Here is a 10,221-nt window from a genome sequence, read left to right as displayed (position 1 = left end):
CAGGGGCCAGAGTAGTCTCTACTACACCAAAGATCTCTCCAGTAGGCCCAGAGAGGAAACCAGGTCTTTAATCCTTTTCTCTGTGAACAATCATCAGATCATGCACTATTTTCAAGACAGCATTTCTCATATAAGCTCCTTCTGGCTTTCAAGATCACTGCTGTAGCTTAGGCCCTCATCATTTCTTACCTGTATTCCTCTAAAGTGTTCTTTTCAAAGTACCTGCATTACAGTAGGAGCAATGTCCTTAAGTCCTAATCCATGACAGTTAGCCTAGTTTTTCCTTAATAGGTACTGGAAATGTCCTTGAGGTTTAATTGGTTCCAGGAATTAAGGCTTTAGCCATTGTAGCAACTGATCACCTGAAAAAAAAAAGCCACAAGGAGATAGCTCCAATCCAGTCTCTGAGGCTCCTGACCACGGACTAACAGTATGGCTGACCCTGGGAAGCTGTGTTCAGATGAACTAACGAGAACGTCCTCATTAAAGTTCCTTATTGAATGCTTTCCCCCTGCTGTGTAAACCTCCTTTTGTTAACTATTAGAGGGACTGTGAGCATCTCATTTTGTTCCAGCATCAAACCTGAACTGCCGATGGACTGGAGTGCATGGGGGAGGGAGGAGTTCAAATAAGACAGCTCCTGTGGTGTGAGGACTTGCCAAGTCCCTCTTAGGGCTGCTCATTCACCTTAGTCTACTTTCACCCAATCTAAGAAACTCTAAGAACCCAGCGTGCACAGCGGTCCTGCGCTGGTTAAGCCATCTTGGACTGGAGATTACTGACGGGCCTCAAGCCTGTTGGGTTCCAAGGCTGTGAAGACTCCCCTGTAGACTGAGCAGATGAGCAGTCTGTTCCAATGCCTGGTGGCTGGAGCAAGGGCTGTGGAGTTCTGGGAGCCACTGCTTGTCCTGACTTTTGCCTTGCCGTTGGACTTTGATAACTCTGGAAGAGAGTAAAGCTGACAAGTTTGTGCAACTCTGCCTCTCTTAAATCCAATTCACCAGTGAGTCAAGGCATCATCCCATGATGTTATTGGTCCTCTTCAAAAATGGAGGACAGAGAGCAATCATTGGGACTCTGGCCCAAGTGAGGTTTTAACTTATCATCCTCCCCCGTCCCCATCAGCAGCGCCGTCCTCGTCCCCATCAGCAGCGCCGTCCCCATCCCCATCAGCAGCGCCGTCCTCGTCCCCATCAGCAGCGCCGTCCCCCGTCCCCATCAGCAGCGCCGACCCCCGTCCCCATCAGCAGCGCCGTCCCCCGTCCCCATCAGCAGCGCCGACCTCCATCCCCATCAGCAGCGCCGTCCCCATCCCCATCAGCAGCGCCGTCCCCATCCCCATCAGCAGCGCCGTCCCCATCCCCATCAGCAGCGCCGTCCCCATCCCCATCAGCAGCGCCGACCTCCATCCCCATCAGCAGCGCCGACCTCCATCCCCATCAGCAGCGCCGTCCCCATCCCCATCAGCAGCGCCGACCTCCATCCCCATCAGCAGCGCCGACCTCCATCCCCATCAGCAGCGCCGTCCCCCGTCCCCATCAGCAGCGCCATCCCCCGTCCCCATCAGCAGCGCAGTCCCCCGTCCCCATCAGCAGCGCCGTCCCCCGTCCCCTCTATCTTCATCCTAGTGACTGAGAATTTCCTTTATTTATCATATTGACTGGATCCCTCGTTCATATTTTGGTCTGCCAGTGACCTACAGAAGAAGTCCACCTTCTTCTGAAGAACAGCCAGGTAGTGCAGTGGCTAGCATACCAGGCCTGGCTCAGGAAGAATTAAGTTCAGATCTGAATTAAGTCAGATAAGACTCTTATTAGCCAATAATACTGCACAAGTCACTTAATCTTGTTAACTTGCCTTTGTTTCTGCAACTGAAAAATGGGGAAAATAATAGCAGTTGCCTCCCAGAGTTGTTGTCCAAATCACATCAGATGTACCATAGAGCCTGGCACATACTAAATGCTATGTAAATGTTAGCTATTATTAGGATCCATCTTCAGGAACCTTTACCTCTCCACCTGCCTCGGGCGATCTTGTTAAATCCCCTTCTTTGTAGCTGTCTCATTGCATCTTTCTGAATCTTCTGCTATGATGTACCAGCTTCTCAGATCCGAACTACGTTTGTCTTACTCAATGTACCACGTACTTTCCTTCCCATGATTTCAGCATCTCCTGGTATCCTACTCAGTTGCTAAAACATCAGATTTTTAAAATCCAGGATTTAATTCCTTATTAAAGCAGCACCTAAGAAAAGTATGTTTAAATGGCCATCGAAGTTTCTTCTAGAACCCACGTAACGTATATTTTTGTTTAGCCTCAATTTGCTTTATGTTACTATCATCATTGCCTGTTAGATAAAAAAAAATCTTGACTTTCACAAATACTTGCTTTAGTTATTTCTGCTTATTATCTTTTTTCATTCTTAAAGGCCCAGTTCATGGAAAACCTCCATGTCCTTGTTCCCCACAGCTAGAAGTGATCTGACCTTCCTCACATCTTTCATAATACCTTAAATCTCCCATACTGTTATCATATTTTAAATTTGTATTCTAGTTATTTGAATCCTGCTCTTATCTCCCTTCATAACATAGTGACCATATGTGCTGGAGTTTCTAGGATGATTTCAATTTCAATAAAATCAAGTATATTTTTAATAAGGCTTTACAAATGAAATATCTTTTGTCCAACCTTGTGTCCCAATTTTTGGTTTAAAAATATCTCTACCTCGTTCTACTAGACTATAAGCTGCTGGAACTTATTCATCTTTGTATCCTAGCACCTGGCACTGTGCCTTGTACATAGTAGACATTTTATATATGATTGTTAAATTGAATTGCTCTGAATTCTTTGATTCAATTTGATCCAACCTGAATTTTTTTTAGCAAGTACTCAGCACTGTGCCAATTCTTTAGGAGATGCAGAAATATATAGTAGGGTCTATTTGTTCAAGGAGATAGGTATACAAGAAATAATTAAAAAGCAATATAAAATACTAAGAGTTGAAGAGTCAAAATAGGTGGGACAGAAGATTCAATTAAATTCAACAAATATTTATTAAGCACCTAAAAGGGTAAGGCACTGTTTTGGGCTCTGGAATAGCAAATACAATAATAAAAGTCACTGCCTCAAAAACTCATATTTTCTGTGTGGTGGAGCAGGGGAATACAGCATGCACAGAGATTAGTAAATAGAAAATAACATGAGGAGGAAAAGAACATTGGAAATGTGGAAAGATTAGAAAAGACTTGGGGAAAGTCTGGCCTATGAACTGAGCCTTTAAGGAAAAAGGGGACTCTAAGAGTCAGATCCAAAGGGAATAATTAAGAAAAATAAGCACAACAAAATTGAAGATACAGAGATAAGTTGAGCAAAAAAGTCTTGGAAAACATTCATAAATGCAATGAAATTTGAAACAAGCCTTATAAAATAGACATAAAGCCAGAAGACCACTCTCTAGGCAGGGAAATTCAATTCAATTCAATTCAGTTCAACAAATAGCATAATCAGGGACCCAGATTTTGATTTGAGCATGGTTGGCTTCTGAAACTTAAAAAAAAAAAAAAAAAAAAAAAACTACCCTGTGTAAAGTGGGAAGGTAGAATCAGTCAGATAGGTTGTATGGGTGGGTCACTCCAAGATTATGGAAGGCCTTAAAAACAAGGCTGAGAATGTTAGGTTTTATTTGCTGTTATTGTTCCCTCTCCAACACTCCCATCTGTTTTCTTTATTATTATGCCCATGATGCTAAATTCTGCTAGAAGGAATCACAAAATCCTGCTGATTGTATCCCCTATTATTTTGTATTGTGTAATCTTAGCTACACCCTCACTGCTGTAGAGGGGTCCAGTCTGATTCTTTTATCCTTCCCTAATGGCGGGTTTAAAATGTTTATCATGTACCCCTCAGTGGCTGCTCTCATTGTTGAAATCTTCTACGGTAGAGATGTCAGACTCAAATAGAATGGCAGGAACCAAATCACATATAAAGATCCTTGCTGACTAAATATTGACTTAGATTTAAAATGTAATCTTATCTATATTTTATTGTATTATATATTTCATTAAATGTTTCCAAATTGCATTTTAATTTGGTTCTGGCTACACTCAGCAATGTTGTCAGCAAGGTTGGAACCTGCATCATGTAACATCTCAGTCTCATACTCTCTCACCCTCCCCATTTTCTCAGTAAATGTCCGTGACTTCTCCTTGACATAGAATTGAAACCATCCTTTGTATGCACTCTCATTTTCCATGCTCTGGATCTTAAAACCCCCTCGATATCTTCAGCTGGGCTAAATAGATGTCATACTGACTTGTAGACAGAAAACACGGGATTAAATTCTGTCTCAAACACTTACTAACTGTGTAATCAAGGGCAAATAATTACACTTCTCATAAGTTAGTATTATTTATATAATACAAGGATTTTAGATAACTAGGGAGCATAATGGATAGAATTCTGGGCTTAGAGTCAAGAAGGCCTGAATTCAAATTTAGCTTCAGAGACTTCCTAGCATGTAACCTTGGGGATAATAACAACATCTACCTACGGGGAGTATTGTGAGGATAAAATGAGATAATATTTATAAAGATCTTAGCACAGTGGCTGGCTTCAGTAAGTGCAATGTAAACATTAGCTTTTATTATTATTAATATAGGCAGTGAGTGGCCAGTGGATAGAGAACTGGGCTTAGAGTTAAGATAGACAGGAATTCAAATTCGATATCGTGTGACCCTGAGAAAATTAACTTCCATATGCCTCAGTTTCCCTATATGTAAAATGAGCAACAATTACACTTGATGACTTCTAAGTCCTTTGCAGCTCTAAATCCATTATGTTATGATTGCTAGGTACCCGCCATGTAATTCTCCTTTTTCTCTATCCTTGCTTTGACTCCAGGAACTGCTACTCTCGCAATTATGCTTTGTTAATAAGTTCCAACTCAAAACCATAATTCCTGGGCCTCTTTCTAATTTGTTTACTTTTAGTAGTCTTTATAGATGCTGCTGGATTTTCTCCTATGGCTCCTAATAGCTGGCAAATGCCCCATCCTGCTTTTCTCAAGCTTGTAATTTGAAATCTGCTGACACCAAAATCCTTTTCCCTTTCTGCCTCCAATTGTCATCTCCATCCACCTCAACCCTGCTCCCTCCTCCTCAGCCTATGGCCTTTTTTGTCCTTCTGTTCCATTTTGCCTTCTATCAATCCTGTGTCCTTGTTGATAGACTTGCTTTGTGCTGCATAGATTTCCTTCCTACTCCTTCCATCTTTTCCTGCTCTTGGAGAGGAATAGTGCTGCTCTAGAAGATGTTGTAGCCCAAGCCGCTCTCTAGCAGTAGATTCTCCTTTTCTTCCTGTCCCCAGTATACTGGGCCAGGCATAAGAATAAATATGTTCCGGTTCCCCACTGCTGCTGCTGACCAGTCTTTTGCCACTATCTTTTGGTAAACTTTTCCCCTTTGAGGTTCACTTCTTCTATCTATATTGCCCCATATAGACCTCTTTCCACTGTCTGAGAGGTAGCATGGTGTAATGGATAGGATACTGGACTTGGATCTGTGTAGGTGGAATAATATCCTAATTCCTGTCTACCATGCAAGTTAGGCTACTTTTCCCTTAAAAGGCGTTGAAACCATCCTTGTTTCTTAGTTGACTCAGGGCACTAAAAGTTTAACTTTTGAACTCACTTCCTGATTGTTTGTGTACAAGGCAACCAAGAAGAAATTGGAAGGGAAGGAGCACCCCAATACTTGGCCAGTGGATCAAGATGAGGTACTAAGCTAAATCAACTTGAGGCTGAGGAACTCAGTGCCTAATCTTATTGAATATTCTTCTACTATTACTAAGTAAAGCTCCTTTTGTTAACTATTGAATATAGATGAGTATTTCAATTTGTACTAATATCAAATATAAATTACTAAGGGACTGCTTGAGTCAGGCTTAGCCCAAAATACTTAGGTTCAAATTAGATACTTTTTTTGGTTTGTTTTTTGGAGGCAATCAGGGTTAAGTAGCTTACCCAATTTTCAAAGCTAGTGAATGTCAAGTATCTGAGGTCAGATTTGAATTCAGGTCCTCCTGACTTCAGGGATGGTACTCTATCTACTGAGCCACTTAAGTGCCTAAATTAGGAACTTATTAACTGTGACCTTAGACAGATCAATTAACTCTGCTTGCCTTACTTTCCTCATCTATAAAATGAAGGGGTTGAATTTGATAACTTCTAAGTTCTCTTTAGGCGCTAAATTTTGTTGAAGCTTATTAGAAAGAACCTTAAACTTGGAGTTGGAAAGTCTTGGTTTCAAATCTCAGTTTGGACACTTAGTGACTTAGTCTTTCTAGCCAGTTTTCTCATCTGTAAAATGAAAGGGTTGGACTTAATGATCTCTGAGGTTTCTTTTAGCCCAAAAAGTTTGATACTATGATCACCTATTGGTCTATATCATTCTCCTTTATCAAAGAATTCCATACCTGGCTTACTGTCTTCCTTTCCACCAACTCGACCCTCATGCCTGGTAAATTCCAAAACACATCTTCAGGACCCTTAAAAGATCTTAGTCTCCAAGTTCATTAACCTCAGCCACTTTTAAAGATAATCATGGTCCGGATATCACCGTTACACTATGGCTTCCACTTTATTGATCCTCTCTGTAATCTCAACCTCCTAAATTTCTTTCATCATCTCCCTTCTTTGACATTTACTTCATTGTCACCATAACCTCTTGATTGTCCATCCAATTTTAATTGTCTTCCAGTTGATGACTTGTGCAGAGAGGATAAAGGTCACTATTCCTTTTACCTTCAGGGCATTTTGAAGGAACATAAATTCATAGTAGACAAGAAGTTGTGTGAAAAGGCAGGAAGTTGGTTCCAATTCTGAGAGATAATTAAAGACAGTTTTTCATTTATCTTTATTTTATAATGAAAACATACATGGCCACAGAATACTGATTGTCTATATTCTAAGGATGTGGGGAAAGGATCAAGAATGAGAAAGAAAAATCCCAGATGCAGAATAGAATATGTAGTAATCACCCCTTGGTGATTAATCTATGTAACCTGCAGTTCAAAGATGATTTGTAAAAGACACTCCTCATTGATGAAGAGTATTTTGCACTCAGTATCCTGTACCTGCATGAGGAGCAGAGTTGGTGAGAATCTGTTCTTCTAGTTTCCAGCTTTGAAAGAGAAGTCATTCATTTCCATATTGGCTTCAAGGAGAGATTCCTGAAATAAGAAAAAGATTCCTTGAAAAAGCCAACATGCAGAAGAGTTTGCACCTTGGTCATGTCCCTATCCTTAGTCTGCTACACTAGAGACTTGTAGAAATTTTTCCTTGGTTGAGGTGTCAGACTATCTTTTGACTGAGCTACCTCAATTCCATGGGAGACATAAATAAATTTAGACAATCTTTCACCTTCTCTTCTCCAATCTTCTGTGATTACTGACAGATAAAGAAGCAGGAGAAACTGGGCACTCCCTTCTCAGAGAAAGGGTACCGGGCTGAATATGTGTGTGTGTGTGTGTGTGTGTGTGTGTGTGTGTGTATGTGTATGTGTGTGTGTATAATTATATATATGTACTTATAAAGGAAGTTTCAATGTGGAAAGAATAACTCTGTGTGTGTATATACATACATACAAAATATACTAAAAGAATATTGATAATAATAATTTCAGGATAAAATATGGAGTCATTAAAAGAGCTTTGCAATTTTTCAAAGCCAACCTGATTTGGAATAATAGCTCACATTTACATAAGGTTTAGCAAATCCTTTCCTCCTAATGACTCCATAAAGGAGATAGTGTTAAACACCATTATCCCATTTTACTGACAAGAAAACTGAGGCATAGAATGACTGGTTAGTGGTCTAAATTAGTTTAAAAGAACTAATTTACATAATCATGATAGCACAGCTTTGCAGACTCAGAGCCAGAATTGAAACCCACATTTTTTGATTCCAAGTTCAGTGCTCTTTCCATAACACCATCCTGTTTCTCTGAAAAATAAATATTTCATGACAAGAGGAAATACATACATATATACACACATATTATATATAAGCACATATAATATATATACACACATATATATGTATGAAATGAATATAGTGTTATAAATTTTGAGCTAAAAAATACATGTTAATTGTGGTAGAATTTCTACTTGTATTTACAGATAACCAAACTCTAATATGTTTTATTATATTGACAGCTTGTCATATTGAAAAGATATTTAGTCTCTTGCTTCTTACAGATATAGGATTCAAAATAATCATAATTGCTAATACAATAATATTCCTCTAATGAGACTTTGTGCATGTCCATCTAATGACATGTAATGTGGATTTACCGATATGCCAACAGCACAGGAACAACCCCATCTGTTCATTTTAAATCTCCCTTATTCTGAGGTTGGCACAAAACAGAGGTGTTATATCATGCTCTACACATAGAAGTAGAAACTGTTGAAACTTGTATTTAGAATATCTGCTTATGACATTATTATTGGAAAGATTGATCAATTTATTTATTTGGATCCTGCTTCCTGATGCATGAATGTATCATTGAAATAATATGACAATTGATATTTATGCTATAACTTTAAAGTTTCTACAGTCTTTATACAAATTATCTCCTTTAATATACACATCTCCGTGATTTAAAGAGATTAAATCATTGCTTAGGGCTATGTAACTAATACATGAATACATGTTACTTAGTACTGGAAATAAATTATCTGATCATTAACACTGGTTTTTGTACAAGCCCATAAGTTTGTGATTTGAAAATGAGAAAAGGTGATCTATTTAGTCTTTTTATCTTTACTTTGTCTTCTGATTCTCATAGATCTCAGCAGTTTTCAATTTTTATTTCTTGAAATAACATCCAGCTTTTTTTTAACCTACTTCCTATGTCAATTTTTAAAATAGCAGATACATTTATTTTCTTTTTTGATATTGTGATTTTGATATCTCCTGGGATTATTGTTTTTTGTTTGGTCTATCCCAATTTTTAGTTAGTCCATTTTGGGGGGTGAGATTTATCCTCCTTCTTTTTTAAGCTGCTTATTTTCCCTTTTCTTAAGAGCTTTATTTAATTTTTTAAACTCTTGCTTAATTTGTTCTTGGTACTCATGTTCTTTGTCCATTTTGGGGGGTAAGATTTATCCTCCTCTTCTAAACAGCTTATCCTACCTTTTCTTAAGAGCTTTATTTAATTTTTTAAACCTTTGCTTTATTTGTTCTTGATACTCATGTAGTATCTGTAGAAAAAACATTTTTCCTTTGAGTCTCTGCTTGAAGTTGTTGTAGAGCTAGAACTGCAATAAATTTTGACACTGGCCAGCACTTTCTTTGATTTGTTTATCTCATCAGGTTTAATTCCTGACTTGAGGCTTTATTGTTGAATTTTTGGGTGGGTTGGTAGATCATACTGGATAACCCAAATTTTTTAACTTTCCTTCATTGGGTTTGCCCTTTCTCCTCCCCAGATCTTTGAATTCCAGAGTTCTGAATCTTTAAGACCCTAGATAGTGTTTCATGACAGAATGTTGGGAACTTCAGATCCCTTAGGTCTGGACTGTACAGATCCAAGCCCCATAACACTGTACTAGTAGGTATTATACTGGTTGATGCTTCTAAGGGTCCTACTTTGGGGTTTTCTTAGGAGAGCTCTTCATGCTTTGACAGAGAGCTGAATGTGATTGGCAGTCTTTAGTCTTCCTAGAAGGCTAACCCTTCACTTGTGGGTCCCCTCTTATGCTTCCTTCTGGTTTCTTGTTGACCTCATCTTAAGTTTTAGGGGAGAAAGAAGTCACTATGTGTATGTTTTGGATTTTGGTTAGGATTAATTCTTTATTCTATCTTTTACCCTACTTCCTACCGTATGGGAGAAGTGATTGAAATTTGAACTGAGAGCAGGGTGAAAAAGAATGGTTCCCAATCTCTGTGCTCTTGGAAAAAGGAGACTTCACTCAGCAACTGTCACAACTGCTACAAATTCCATTTTTACTTGGTTTAAGCTCCAGTCCTCTTTTATACTGTATATATGTATTCTCCATTTCCATTTATCAATTTTATCTGCTCATATTTTTATCTCTGTTTCTATCACCTCTTTGTTTTTTCTGACTGGAGCCCCCAAATTCAGGCAGAAATCTCTTTGTCAAGGTCAATGGCATCCCTAAGCAAACTGAGTTCCGAATGTCTGCAAACAGTCTAGCTGA

The sequence above is a fragment of the Antechinus flavipes genome, chromosome 2, assembly GCF_016432865.1.
Source record: "Antechinus flavipes isolate AdamAnt ecotype Samford, QLD, Australia chromosome 2, AdamAnt_v2, whole genome shotgun sequence".
NCBI classification, from domain to species: domain Eukaryota; kingdom Metazoa; phylum Chordata; class Mammalia; order Dasyuromorphia; family Dasyuridae; genus Antechinus; species Antechinus flavipes.
The sequence above is the reverse complement of the archived record's forward strand: the minus strand, read 5'-3'. Positions refer to the sequence as shown.